The following is a 16,337-nucleotide window of genomic DNA, read 5'->3' as shown; positions in this document are numbered from 1 at the left end:
CATCTAGGTTGTTATATATGAGTTCGTACTTTGTTTCAAGACTCAATTACTTAAAATATAATAAAGTTGTATGGAATATGAAGAACGATAGTATATTCTACTAAAATACACTCTCATTCTGCTGCAATACACTCTCATTCTTCTAGATATTAATTTATTCTGAAAGAATATTATTGTTGACATTAATGACGAATTTAAATAGTTTCCATAAAAATGAATTATAAGTATGGATAGCCTTTTGTAACACCGTAATTTTTCAAACAAATTTTTTTTTTCGAAAATTAAAATAGTTTATCTCTTTAACACTCTTCATAAAAATCCCATTTGTTTAAGTTGCAATACATAACTCCTTTGTTCAATCGATTAATAAACCAGAATCCTCAAAACAAACGCTCCCCCTGGCGTGTACAATCGAGTCGGTGCCGTCCCGTGAACCTGAGAAACCTAAAACACATAACACAAAACACTATAAGCACGAAGCTTAGTGAGTTTCCCAAAATACCACTCTAACACATATTAGCCACTCAAGGCTATAACTCTGTTGACCCTCTGGTCTGTGTGTCTCAGTGGGACCCTCCAGTCCCAACTCTCTGTGGACCCTCTGGTCCTAACTCTATGGACCCAAAGGTCCTAACTCTAGTAACTCAAAATCATGCATATCACATATCACAATAAATCTCAGAAAATAAATAGCATACAATTATACTGCCACATAACTCTAAACCTAACTCTGTGGACCCTCTGGTCCTAGCTCTGTGGACCTTCCAGTCCTAACTCTGATATACACACAGCATAAATCACATAGAAATAATGCAGTGCCACACATCGCATAGATAGCATACAATAACTCTATCACATAACTCTATTACCACTCTAGGTAAAGTATAGTGAGAAGACTCACCTGCTACTGCCGACTGAAGAACAAGATCACGTTGCTCCGACCACCGTCACGAACTCCACCACTGAATCACCGAAACCAATAAATACCAATAACAACCAAAATACCCCTGGAAGTCAACTGGTCAACTCTTGGTCAAAGTCAAAGTCCTCGGTCAAAGCCAACCCTCCTGACTGACTCTACTCGCTAAGTCAACCCGCTGACTCGTCGAGTCCCCATGCTCTGAAACTCCCATAACACGACTCAACTCGCCGAGTCGCCCCAAGACTCGCTGAGTCCCACAACTCTGAGTCAAACCGTACTCAACTCACTGAGTCATCCCTTGACTCACTGATTCTCAGCTTAACCAGAAAAGGTTAGGACCTCAAGACCAGACTCGCCGAGTCCAAGGCTATATTCAACCAACTCGCCGAGTTTCTTCCTATCTTCATGCAACTCGCCGAGTACACCCATGTGACTCGCCGAGTACCACTAGCCCTTAACCCATACAGAAGCTTTCTAAGCCATGCTGGGTCTCCAATCCATAGATCTACTCTTATACAAGCCATCCATCACGTAAAGTAGCAAACTTTACGTGAATCCAAGGAGATCTAAGCATAATACACTCTTGGGCTAAGGTTTGGGGCTAAAAGACTTCATCAACAGCTCTTGAACAGGGACTTTATGCTCTTTTGGATCATCACTATTCTAGATCTGAGGTAGCAACCTCAGATCTAACCTCCAAACTCAAGATAGCACTAGACATACACCCAAAAATCCCACAAATGATAGATCTAGATGGATAGCAACTCAAGCAACGAATCATTACCTCAAAAGAAGGCTCCAACAGAAGAATAAGTCAAAACCTTGAAACCCCCAGCCTTCTTGCTCTTCAATTCCCCTCCAAGATTTCCTCCTCCAAGGCTCTAATTACTCACAAAGGAAAGCTCACACGAATCTAGGGCCTCTAGAACTCAAAGGGAAGGTAAGGAGGCTGGGGAGAGGGTATTATGTTCTTTATATAGGGCTCAACCCTCGGGATTAGGGTTTTCTCCATACAACACCAACTCGCCGAGTCCCCCCATGCGACTCGCCGAGTTGGTTACTTAACACGCGACCTGAAACGCGACTCGACTCGCCGAGTCTATCCATAGACTCGCCGAGTCGACCTTCTTATTTACACTTTTAGCCCTTCAACTTTACTTCTGAATTTTCGGGATGTTACAACTCTCCCCCACTTAGATTAGGCTTCGTCCTCGAAGCCTGCTGCAGCAGACAATTCCAATAACCATAACCCTACACTGCAACCTCATATCTCTATTGACCCAGATCCTTCCAAACACTGATATCATCCCAAAAATGATCCAACTCCTTGCTTACCGATTCATATCAACTGACTCAAGCCGACCACCGGCTCTTCCCTCAGATAGAGACACTTATCCCTCTTTATCTCCATATACACTTGCCTCTCGCAAGACTAGATAATACCCTAAACCATCGAGTTCTAACCAGGTACTCACTGCTGGAACTTATCCCTGTTCCTTTCCGAATTCGACTCTACTCCTTTCATGCTAACAGGATGATACATTTTTCAGTTCCTGAACAACTCTTCTGAGCTCTCCTCTACAATCGCATACACATGCTGAGCCTGCTCTACATACTGACGACACCATCAGAGATCCCCAGGATGAATTACCTCTATATACATAACCTCCTAATCACAACCATACTTAAATTCAAGGCTCTATCCTTACATTTCTTCCGAACTCCTCTGGTTCTAAACCACCGAAGATTCTTCCGCAACCTCAACAGACACCCAACCCGGATGCGCTTCCATACCACTGGCACAGACACAGTGTTCAACCACCATACTCTTAATCATCCATTCTTACTACTGCTTTCATTTCCGTGAACCAACACTTCTCCCGGAGTTACCTACCTTTCTCTTTCCTTACCCAAGGAAATCTACTTGTAAACCTTGTCACTTCAGACAAGTGCCACGGTGCTCACACCCCACTCTACACTATCCCTAGTAAAGTAACGGCTACTCCATGTATCGCTCATGCTCTGAATCTACTTGTAGGGACTCTCGGGTCCATGCACCACCTCTTCCCAGCAAATGCGGGGGGGGGGGGGGGGGGGGCGGTCCGACACCTCCTCCTATACAACAGCTCAAAGGGTGGCATACCAATGCTCGAATGATGGCTGTTGTATAGGAAAACTCAGCCAAGAGTAAATGTGTGTCCCAATTCCCTCCGAAATCTAATACACATGCCCGAAGCATGTCCTCGAGCGTCTGAATCGTCCGCTCGCCCTGAAGTGTCCTCAGACATCACCATGATAAACTCTAGCTCATTTCTCATATCCCACTTCGATACTGAGCACCAGGTCAGCTTTTGACTCCGCAGCTGAACCTCCAAAGATCACCTATAACATGATCCAAAATATCTCACTAGCTTCCTCCCCGTGACCACTATCCCGGCCCAGTGACTCACAAGTCATGAAATTCTCTTTTCCTCATACGAAAAAAAATATAATCCAACCGAGGATCGACTCAACTCTGACCTCCAGTTCTGCCCTTGGTTCAACCACTAGGCTCCAAAAACTCTATACTAAGGCTACTCAAGCCTAAAACTCTTCTGCATCATACCCTGATCGGGGTACATTCCAACATCACACTCTCTTTCCGACTAGTGAGTATTACGGCTCCCTGCAATAACACGACAGCCTCTGACTAGTGAGTACTACGGCTCCCCATAGTACCCCGACTCCCTCTCTCTAACTTGTGAGTACTACGACTCCCCGTAGCATCACAACACCCTCTGACTAGTGAATACTACGGCTCCCCGTAGCTTCACCCCCATACTCTCATTCTCATCCCAACGACCCACTGCGCCCACTAATTCATGCTCTGTAGACTATCATAGATAGCTACACACACTTGCCCCACCTATGCATCACAGACTCCGGCGGCAACCGCTATAACAAAATACCTACCTCTGCGGAGATCCACTTTCTTAAATAATCCCTCTTGATGTAAATACCCGAAGGGCTCCCACTGGAACCGAAAATACATAATTCACCACTGGTCGTCTCAAACTTAAATAACTCCAATATCGGGACATTATTCCCGGTCACCACGGAACACCATTACAGGACATCATGATGTCCTGCCTCAACCACTGATCTCCTACTCCCAGCACCATACATATACAACAATTCGTTCCCTCTGAACTCCATAAATAATTCTCCTTTTTATCCAATGCGCAACTTCAGTGTATCCAAACACTCAATTGGAATACAAAGAAAGCGCTAACGCTTCAGAACACGTTGGTGATCCTCTGAAACCCTTTTCCCTTACTGCTCAAACCCAAGCAAGAATACACATTCCGTCCCGTGAATTAACTGCTCGATAATCTTCTATCCAGAAGTTCTCAACCGCCCATACCATCATTACGAGTCTTCCCTTTGAAACAGCCCTGGCCGCCACTAGATTCCTAACCATTTTCCAACTGCCGAGGAGACACCCATCCTTTCTCAGACACATACCACATGCATTATCTCACTCTGCTCCTTTCCTTGATCATCAATGACCCTGGCCTCATGAAATTGAGCCGCAGATTTCTGTATCCAACCCCTAACCTCCCTTGCGTAAATCACTGGTTCCCTCAGTAAAATACCCGGTTCTCCCCCACTTAGGGTTCGAACCATCGCCAATTGACGCACACACCATCCCACAGACTGTTTCCATTAGCAATATCACACCTGCCTAGTAATATCACCGACTCTTAGACTGAAACAATAAATCATCGTACTCCTCAACCTTGACTTCTCAACCCAAGTTCCAACACCTGAATCATCACAAGAACAGGGACTCCACTCCCATACTCAATATCCATCATAGACGGAAGAGTCATCGCCCTGATATACTCGACTGGATTGCCCACTGATACCATTACCACATGCCCTACTATACTCAAATAGGGTGCAACGTGGTCCTTGACCACCTCAGTGTTGGGTTATGTGCATTCTAACACTTCCTAAGTGTACATGCAACCCTAAATACCTTGGATCTATGTTTTCTCTATTATACATGCAAATAAGAACATCCAAGGTATTATCCTAATCTACCATACAAAAACTATGAATGTAACAAGATAGAATACATACCTCTTGATGTAGCTTGATGTCTTCAAGCTTTAAGAGCTTAGCCCCAATAGTGTGGAAGCCTCAAGTGGAATCACAAATCACCAAGACACCTTGGAATACTTTAGAGAATATGATTACTTGGTTCTCTCTAGTGAAATTGGCTAGCCCTTCTTTAGTGTATCCACACTAGTGTCTATTTCACCAACCAAAGACATCTTTATATAGTATGGAGGATTAGGGTTAAACCCTAATACCCATGACCTTTCATTTCCTAGGATCCATGGGTTAAACACTCCATGGACTATCCATGAAAGCTTAGCCCAACCTAAATGAACTTGGCCCATTCCATATATATAAGAGTCCATATTTAATTAGTTCCTTTTGATCACTTAATTAATTATAAATTAATTCTTGATCAATACTAATTAAATAATATGATTCCATATTAATATATTAGAACTTATAATATATTAATATTAATCATAAACATACTATTCTCAAAAGATTATCCATATAAATTGTGTCGGTGAAGTGCAACCCAAATGGACCATGCCGGGTCGGGTCAAGTACATACCAAATATAGTTATGGACTTAGACATTAATCCAACAGTCTCCCACTTGGATAAGCCTAAAACTATTATTGCGTATGACTTCAAACCTAACTGGCAATCGTAGCTCTTAAAGCTGCTGTCGAACTCTGATCTTGTCAACGAACTTGTCCATTAGATAAGGGATCATATATTCCTCCATTCTAGATATCATATGGACTGAGACATGGATTATAATCATTCTCTCTGTCCATTTGTTGTTTCTCGATTTCCGATTTATGACGACTGACTAATTGAACAAATCAAATCAGTCCTGGCCCGGCCGAGCACTTCCATTTGTCATCATCAAATCATCGAGGGGCCCACAGATATCGCTTTTATCCCGAAGGTAAAAGGAATGGATAAACTTCGACTCATATGGCTTGTTCTACTACTTGTTGAATCATACACAAAGGCACGTTTTATAGCACCGGGTTACCAAATGCGTTTTCGTGCAATCAATGTACAACCAACTCATAGTAACAACTCATATCTCTAGGTTTGAAGAATATAAGATATTATTGTCTCATGATCACTCGTGATAAAATCCATGAAGTGATTCCAATGAGCACGGGTTGAATCCAATACTCAGAACTTATGAGCACTCATGAGTGTTGTAGCCTTTTGTCCAACACCTTAGACCTCTACAAGCCAACCCATGACAGTCTTAATTCATATCTACTTCCAACATATGACCGACTGTGGATGTTTAAATAACTTAGTCATTCAGGAAGAATAACCCAGTTTATTCGGGAAGTCAAAACATGCAAAATAAAACACAATAATAATTGAATCCAATATGGTATCAACCCTTTGAACATAAATAAAACACCTTTTATTTATCACCATATGATTACACATTATTCATTGTATACTGTTTCAGCTATCAACTTTATTCTTTAATTTAAAACAATAGTTGTCCCATGCTCCAAGCATGTACACTATGTTTTCTTAAACACTAGTCATGCCACACACCAAGTATGCATACTATGTTTGTCTATGATCTTTATTTTGTGAACTAGATCAATTGAACATAACTTCAATGATTCTCTTTTCACACTCCCAAATCCTTACTGCAAATGCAAGAATTCCAAATTCATGCCATTTACAGAAATCTGTTAGATTCTAAACTTATATGCATTGATCCTCTTGTAACGATTATGCACAAAGTCACAAAGACTTGGCAACAATCATTATAGAGTATTCCAAAGGAGATCAACTCCTTGAAATATCCTTCTTGCATTAAGTTTCCTTAATCTTACACAGATTGAAAATTATAACTTTGAAACATTTCCAGATTCCATTTTGACTATCACTTCTGAACAAGAGTTGCCTCCTTACAGATTATGTCAATATGGTCCTTCCAGAATTATCACTATACTTCCAATTGTCCTTGAGTAACCAATCTTTGGTAAACCTTAGATTGTCCTCGACAATTGTTTAATCCTTTCATTCATATCCAGTTCTAAACCTTTTCCCTTCATAATGCCCCAGGCATTTTGGAAAATTTTAGAACGGATGAATATAGCACATGTAATCGATCCTATATCCGAAGCATATGGGACACGATTCATGATGTCTTACATAAAGACTAAACCAGTCTTTTGCTATAATATTTCCATTTCAATTTGCCAAGTTCACATAATTCAGATTATGAAAAGGGATGTCGTAATCATAATCGAATTTTAGAACGCAAATAATGGACCCATATACAGAATTTCCTTATGTTGAGCCATTCCAACATGAAATTCATATATATCCTTGACTAAATGATTAAAACCTCACGATCTAAGCTTATAGATTTGAGATGAAGCATAATTTCCTCTCCCTTAATTATAGCAAAACAACTTTTTCCCAATTGAAACTTTTGTTTTCTATAATTAACATTGCTAACTTGCAATACTTATCATAATTATCATGCTCCCACTAACATGATGATTATTAGCATAACACTTATGCTCTCACTAGCTTTGACATGTACTCAAAAATCAGCTGGACAGTCTGAAATTTAGATTCACACACCCTTTCCGTAGAGAGCTCACCTATGTGTCTAAGCAATTTCAAGAACCATGAAAAGGGATACCGTAATCATGGTCTCAATTGCTTAGGCATTTTCCATTTCTCACAAGTCCATGTTAGTGTGCCGGTTAACCACACGCGCTCCACTAACGACTTTTGAAAATGCAAATAACACAATTGATATCTTCGTAAAATCTACTTAGTGAAAGCGTTTCCTCACCATCATTTTCATGAATCGGAGAGAAACCTTATGACACTTAGATTTATATGGTGTATGAGTTCCTACCCATATGAATTTGTCAAACCATAATCACAAGACAAAGATAATGGCAAATCCAAAACCATATGGATTGAACTCAATCTTAACTTCTTGCCACCTGGCAGCTCAAGGGCCTGCCATTGCTTCCAAGTTGTTATGCAACAAACTGAGAACTCTAAGAACTCATATGCAAAGCCAACTTTGACTGGAATGGGCACAGATATGTCAACACGATAGGTTATAAACCTCAAGTCGTGTGCTAGTGAAGAACCTCAGGTTTTATTCTTGATTATTTCTTGAGACTTTCAAGACCTTTAAGACTCCCACTGTCCTCTTGACATATAAGACTCCCTTGTCAATCATCCAAGAGATAGTGCGGATTCTAATCAAGAAAAACACTTTACCCAATTGGCCTAAGTTGGTCTTTGTTTTATCCAAAACATCACAACTTACCAATTTCAAATGTACAAGAGTAGAAAATTTTTACTCTTACATTTGACAAGTGTTTTAAACCTTCTTTAAGACATGTCACTCAAATGACAATCTTGGAGTATGACTCTAAGACTTGTATTGGAATGAAGTATGACTCATCTTCTTGATTTAACCATTTCAACAATTCAAGTTCCTCTTCTTAGTCATAAGAATGCACTAAGATTTCCTTAGAGAACTAATTTTGATATGGTTTCTTAATCATTAATATGATCACAAAAACTGATACTAAAGTACTCTCCCATCTTTTCAGATTTGAGAAACTTTTATCCTTCTGCCTAATTTGATTCTTCTTATTCGCTCTGCCTTACATTGGAACCTTTTCCAATGTCTCAGAGTTACACTTAAGCATGTAAGTATAATCATATTTACTGAGCTTTAGTAAACTATGACGAATAATCTTATCGATCTTTTGTGGTGGACTTAATCAGTGCACAAGACTGTGTACTCGATCCTTTAGTCCTTCACTTGACTCACACATCCATGTGAACCAGTAATTAGTCTTAATTTTTCCAAAACTTGAAAGTTCTCATTCATCATGCTATATAACTTGCATGATTCCAAGTCCCGGTCCAAATGAAACTTGGGTGATGAGAATCTTTCCTTATTTGGTAAATATAGACATTACCACAAATGAAAGAATCAACTTCATATTTCCACTCTTGCTCTTAATGGAATCATATAAGCAACAATTTTTCCTCAAAAGCCATTGTAAGGATATTTTAAAATAAATAAAATCAAAAAAATTTTCTTTTATTTTAAAACTTTGCGGAAAAACTTATCCTTACAATCCATATGAAAAGTTGTTGTTATCTATTCCTAAGCAATATCTCATAACTCCTAAGAAGTTGCTCAAGAATCCGATCTTCAAACTATGCGATAGAAATCCATCTACGCCATCAGATTCAGCATATTCTTTCTTTAAGTTTCTTCACTTTTCTTTGATTCTTAAAACATCACCATGTGACCCAGTCACATCATGTATCAGGAATCTCAGAATAGAAACTTAACAGAGTTAGATAGTGGTCTTTACCTGAAGTAGAGTCAAACTTATTGACTTTAACATCCTTAGGTAAATTTGGCAGCTTCGCAACCAATGCCCCTTCCCTTGGCAATATAAACGTATGGACCCTTTGATAATGGTACACGAGACTATCACAGACTTAGTTTTTCTCTTTACCATTTGGTCAACTGAGTTGACTATGGCCGATCCCTTTCCATTGGGAAGAGAATGCTTTACTGGATATCCAATGTCATCATTGTCAATGTCCATAAAGTTTTAGGAAGTTGATCTTAGCAAATAGATAAGATCATTAAGGGTCTTGTCATAGTCTGTTTCATAGGTGTCCCAAAGGAACTCACTATGTGACTTAGAAAGTGATTGAACCACCAACTTTCTCAAGACTTTGACACCCAACTCTCCCGGCTTGTCAATATGTGACTACATCTCCAAGATGTGTTCACACCTAGACCTTGCCTTGCCAATAGGGCTTGAGTGACCTTAAACTTTTCAAGAACTTGTGGGTTGGGGAGAATAATTGGAGGAGGTGAAAGAAGTATGATTTCCAAAGGACATCATCTTCATTTAGGAAACCTTGTTTCACTAGATTTGGGAAGATCATAGGTGTCTATTAAAGACATCTTTTGGGAGATATTCAAGATAGTTGATTTAAAGTCCTTAATATGACACCCAATATGAAATATTAAGGCTAGGACCCAACAAACTATTTTATAACTTAGAAGAGGTATGCCGTAATCCAAGCTATAAAATATTTGAAGGTAGGTGAATGACGATTCACCAATTTCCACCAAGATAAACGAAATGAATTATTAGGTTTTAATTGGTTTTGAAACTCCTAGATCTTTGAGATCCATTGAACTTTTTCAAAGGCATGTTTCAATCTCGAGTGTGCCCTTCAGGTTTTGTGACTGGGATGCCGAGGATCACAAAACAAGGTGTGAAGTAACCATGCAAATTACTTGGTACCCTTAAGTGTTTACCCCTCAATCGATGTGCCGGTTAACCACACACGCTCCACCGATACTATGATAAACATTAAGTTACCCTTTGCCTACCTTGTTAAATACGAGTTAGTGTGCCGGTTAACCACACACGCTCCACTAACCGACTTAAACAAAGTGCAAAGTGTAATTTCATGGATTAGCACCTTATTCACATTTTTCTAAGTAACTAAGATTGGGTATTATTAAGAGTTTAGTTACTTAGTATTTATCATTAATACTTTTAATGAAGGGTTAATTATAGTCTTGTCAAACCCGTTCGGCTAACGACCCTCCACCGGTCAAGCAAGCGGTGGGTGAGAGTGGACACCCATTAAGTTGCCATTTTATAGGCAACAACCTTATACCCACCTTATAGACCGGCTTCGTGAATGAGGCGTACTAGCGGTAAGACTGACTTTACTCTTATACATATATATATATATATATATATATATATATATATATATATATATATATATATATATATATAACTTATAATATTATAAAGTATAAGGGTTGAATTTTAACTTTTAAAATTCTAAGGGCTAACTTGGAATTAAAGTATTCATAAGAGAAAACTTTACAAATTCCAAAACTTGAGGGCAAGTTTTGAAACTATTCAAAACTAATTAATTCCATAACGTATGTGTTTAAAGTAGTTTTAATCCAAAAACTCTTCAAGTTCCATAACTTGAGGACAAGTTATGGAAGACTTTAAACTAATAAAAGAATTAACTTTTTCTTTATTTTATAACTTATGGAATTAATTAAGGTTACACTTTTTTTTTAATTTATTATTTAATGAAGAGACTCTTGGTCCTCCATAACTTGAGGACAAATTATAGAGTCATAACACCTTTTAATTAGAACTAGACTCTTCATTTTTGTAACCTTTGCCAACTTTTATGAGTTTTAAGATTCATAAATGTGACTTATAAGTTACATAAACACATTTTATGAACTTCTTTTAGATTAATTTGGATTAAAACCAACTATCACATAATTTTATTCATTAATCTAAATTCACTCATAAAACAAGGTAACACAAAAAACTTTTGGTGATCCATAACTTATTCTTAAGTTATGGAATCCTTTAAAACATTAACACCAAATTTTGTAACTCCATAAAAACTTTGAATCAATTTTTTTTAAAAACCTTTTCATATCCATAACTTATGGAGGTTTCAAAAAAATAAAACTCTTTAGATCAAACTTTTAAAACTAATAAAATAATCATATCATTTTATCTTTTATTAAATTTGACCTAATTCAACTCATAAAGCAAATTATTCAAATTTTACAAATAATTAGTTTTTCACAAGAACAAGTAATTATCTTAAAATTTGACAAACTTCATGGTTTTTTTCCTTTTTTTTTCAACTTGGAAAATAAAATATTTGCATCAATATAACAGAAAACAACCCGTGGCTCTGATACCACTGTTGGGTTATGTGCATTCTAACACTTCCTAAGTGTACATGCAACCCTAAATACCTTGGATCTATGTTTTCTCTATTATACATGCAAATAAGAACATCCAAGGTATTATCCTAATCTACCATACAAAAACTATGAATGTAACAAGATAGAATACATACCTCTTGATGTAGCTTGATGTCTTCAAGCTTTAAGAGCTTAGCCCCAATAGTGTGGAAGCCTCAAGTGGAATCACAAATCACCAAGACACCTTGGAATACTTTAGAGAATATGATTACTTGGTTCTCTCTAGTGAAATTGGCTAGCCCTTCTTTAGTGTATCCACACTAGTGCCTATTTCACCAACCAAAGACATCTTTATATAGTATGGAGGATTAGGGTTAAACCTTAATACCCATGACCTTTCATTTCCTAGGATCCATGGGTTAAACACTCCATGGACTATCCATGAAAGCTTAGCCCAACCTAAATGAACTTGGCCCATTCCATATATATAAGAGTCCATATTTAATTAGTTCCTTTTGATCACTTAATTAATTATAAATTAATTCTTGATCAATACTAATTAAATAATATGATTCCATATTAATATATTAGAACTTATAATATATTAATATTAATCATAAACATACTATTCTCAAAAGATTATCCATATAAATTGTGTCGGTGAAGTGCAACCCAAATGGACCATGCCGGGTCGGGTCAAGTACATACCAAATATAGTTATGGACTTAGACATTAATCCAACACTCAGTCCCAACCGACTACCTGCTCATGATATATCCTTACCTCGCGGCAGACATGCTGCCTAATACTCTGGTGGAAAAATCGTCATAAATGCCAATCCGCAGGGTTTTACTCCTAAACCCCAAAACCGAAATCTCACATTTCTCCTGTTTCCCACAGAAACATAGATAGCACCCATCAGGTCACAGAAGGTGACATCTCCTCCATTGACTGATCGCTTACTCATGCCGCAATCCACCATAAATGCCTTCTCTACAAATCCTTGAGTCTTGCGACTACATCTGACATCTTACCAATAATACTCTGAAATGCTCCCGACCTCCCTCTCAAGGGATGCCTTTACGGACTCAATCATGGCCCTCGGGCCTAAAACCCCCTCGCGTCCAAACTCCACCAATCAATCCTGATCAGACAACCGGAGAATCACAAGCCTCAATTTCTAAGAACCATGGTACTCAGCCCCTGACATCTCTTCTCGATCTGCTACAATGTATGGTACTCGAACCATCACATCATCCCTCAATTTGCTACGATGTATGGTACTCGAACCATGACATCACTCCTCAATCTGCTACGATGTATGGTACTCGAACCATGACATCACTCCTCAATCTGCTACGATGTAAGGTAATCGAACCATGCCATCACTCCCCAATCTGCTACTTAGAACCTTCAAAATACTCCATGTATCGAGTATAGGTCCTCTGCTTTCGATAGTACGGGCCCATACTACCTGCCACATCTACCCATACTTTCCACACGGACCATTCCAGAGCTCCTAAGTAGCTGCTCAACCTTCTCGTTCACTAATTCTGCCACGCGTGCACGCTCCTCAGCGAAATGCTCTACTCCGCCAGCGTACTCATCTGGCTAAGGTCACTCCCACTTCTCCGCCATCAGCTTCTGAAGAGCTCCTAATGATGCCAGTCATCTACCTCCTGAATATCGTCATATTCACTTGGTAGCTGACTCCCATCATCAAGAGTTCCACAAAGCACGAAGCAAGCAGCATTCGGGCATCGAAGAATACATAGATCTCACTCTGGATGATAACTCCGCTTGCTCTGCTCATTCTCCGGGTACCACCGAACTCTGCAACTCTGCCCCTCGCGGGTTCTATCTATTCTTCGATAAACACCACAATACTCATCTAGGCATCTCTCCTAGATTACTTCTCTACTCAAATCCCCTAAAAGGATTCCAACTGAATACTCTTACTCATACTCAAAAGCACATCACATATAACAGCAACTCCTAGGCTAAGGCATCACAAATCAGGCCACTCTAGTCCTAAGATATGAAATACCTAGCATGTCTCTAGCATGCATAATATCTCATAAAATGTATCATAAATATCTCATAACACAAAAGTAAGGGTATTTTGGGAAATCACCATTCGGGCTCTGGCTGATTGTACACACTACTCATTCTCGCTTTCTCTTTGAACTCTTATTCATCTTTTAGAAAATCATTTCTTGAAAACTTTTCTTACTTCCTCAGTTTGATTCCAGATTTACCTGAAGGTGCATCCGAATCCCTCAAACTAAGGCTCTGATACCAACTTGTAACACCGTAATTTTTCAAACAATTTTTTTTTCGAAAATTAAAATAGTTTATCTCTTTAACACTCTTCATAAAAATCCCATTTGTTTAAGTTGCAATACATAACTCCTTTGTTCAATCGATTAATAAACCAGGATCCTCAAAACAAACGCTCCCCCTGGTGTGTACAATTGGGCCGGTGCCGTCCCGTGAACCTGAGAAACCTGAAACACATAACACAAAACACTGTAAGCATGAAGCTTAGCGAGTTCCCCAAAATACCACTCTAACACATATTAGCTACTCAAGGCTATAACTCTGTTGACCCTCTGGTCTGTGTGTCTCAGTGGGACCCTCCAGTCCCAACTCTCTGTGGACCCTCTGGTCCTAACTCTATGGACCCAAAGGTCCTAACTCTGATAACTCAAAATCATGCATATCACATATCACAATAAATCTCAGAAAACAAATAGCATACAATTATACTGCCACATAACTCTAAACCTAACTCTGTGGACCCTCTGGTCCTAGCTCTGTGGACCTTCCGATCCTAACTCTGATATACACACAACATAAATCACATAGAAATAATGCAGTGCCACACATCGCATAGATAGCATACAATAACTCTATCACATAACTCTATTACTACTCTAGGTAAAGTATAGTGAGAAGACTCACCTGCTACTGCCGACTGAAGAACAAGATCACGTTGCTCCGACCACCGTCACGAACTCCACCACTGAATCACCGAAACCAATAAATACCAATAACAACCAAAATACCCCTGGAAGTCAACTGGTCAACTCTTGGTCAAAGTCAAAGTCCTCAGTCAAAGCCAACCCTCCTGACTGACTCTACTCGCCGAGTCAACCCGCTGACTTGTCGAGTCCCCATACTCTGAAACTCCCATAACACGACTCAACTCGACAAGTCGCCCCAAGACTTGCTGAGTCCCACAACTCTGAGTCAAATCGTACTCAACTCACTGAATCATCCCTTGACTCACCGATTCTCAGCTTAACCAGAAAAGGTTAGGACCTCAAGACCAGACTCGCCGAGTCCAAGAACAGACTTGCCGAGTCCAAGGCTATCTTCAACCAACTCGCCGAGTTGTTCTTCCAACTCGCCGAGTTTCTTCCTATCTTCATGCAACTCGCCGAGTACACCCATGTGACTCGCCGAGTACCACTAGCTCTTAACCCATACAAAAGCTTTCCAAGCCATGCAGGGTCTCCAATCCATAGATCTACTCTTATACAAGCCATCTATCACGTAAAGTAGCAAACTTTACGTGAATCCAAGGAGATCTAAGCATAATACACTCTTGGGCTAAGGTTTGGGGCTAAAAGACTTCATCAACAGCTCTTGAACAAGGACTTTATGCTCTTTTGGATCATCGCTATTCTAGATCTGAGGTAGCAACCTCAGATCTAACCTCCAAACTCGAGATAGCACTAGACATACACCCAAAAATCCCACAAATGATAGATCTAGATGGATAGCAGCTCAAGCAACGAATCATTACCTCAAAAGAAGGCTCCAACAGAAGAATAAGTCAAAACCTTGAAAAGCCCCTTACTCCAAGCCTTCTTGCTCTTCAATTCCCCTCTAAGATTTCCTCCTCCAAGGCTCTAATTACTCACAAAGGAAAGCTCACACGAATCTAGGGCCTCTAGAACTCAAAGGGAAGGTAAGGAGGCTGGGGAGAGGGTATTGTGTTCTTTATATAGGGCTCAACCCCCGGGATTAGGGTTTTCTCCATATAGCACCAACTCGCCGAGTCCCCCCATGCGACTCGCCGAGTTGGTCACTTAACACGCGATCTGAAACGCGACTCGACTCGCCGAGTCTATCCATAGACTCGCCGAGTCGACCTTCTTATTTACACTTTTAGCCCTTCAACTTTACTTCTGAATTTTCGGGATGTTACACATTTAATATACATATAATTAATACTAAATCCCTATTGGTGCATTCTAGCACACAATAGATGTGAAAAACATTTTAACCTACCTCTCTCTCTCTCTTTCTCTCTCTCTCTCTCTCTCTCTCTATATATATATATATATATATATATATATATATATATATATATATATATATATATATATATATATATATATATATAGGGAGTGGTTCAAATGAGAACCAAAAAAGGTTAAGAACCGTAAGAACTTCTAACTTTAGATTTTTATAAAGGATTTAGGGTAACCCTAAACCCTTT

The sequence above is a fragment of the Lactuca sativa genome, chromosome 4 (assembly GCF_002870075.4).
Source record: "Lactuca sativa cultivar Salinas chromosome 4, Lsat_Salinas_v11, whole genome shotgun sequence".
In the NCBI taxonomy this organism is placed as follows: Eukaryota; Viridiplantae; Streptophyta; class Magnoliopsida; order Asterales; family Asteraceae; genus Lactuca; species Lactuca sativa.
Note: the sequence above shows the minus strand (reverse complement) of the source record.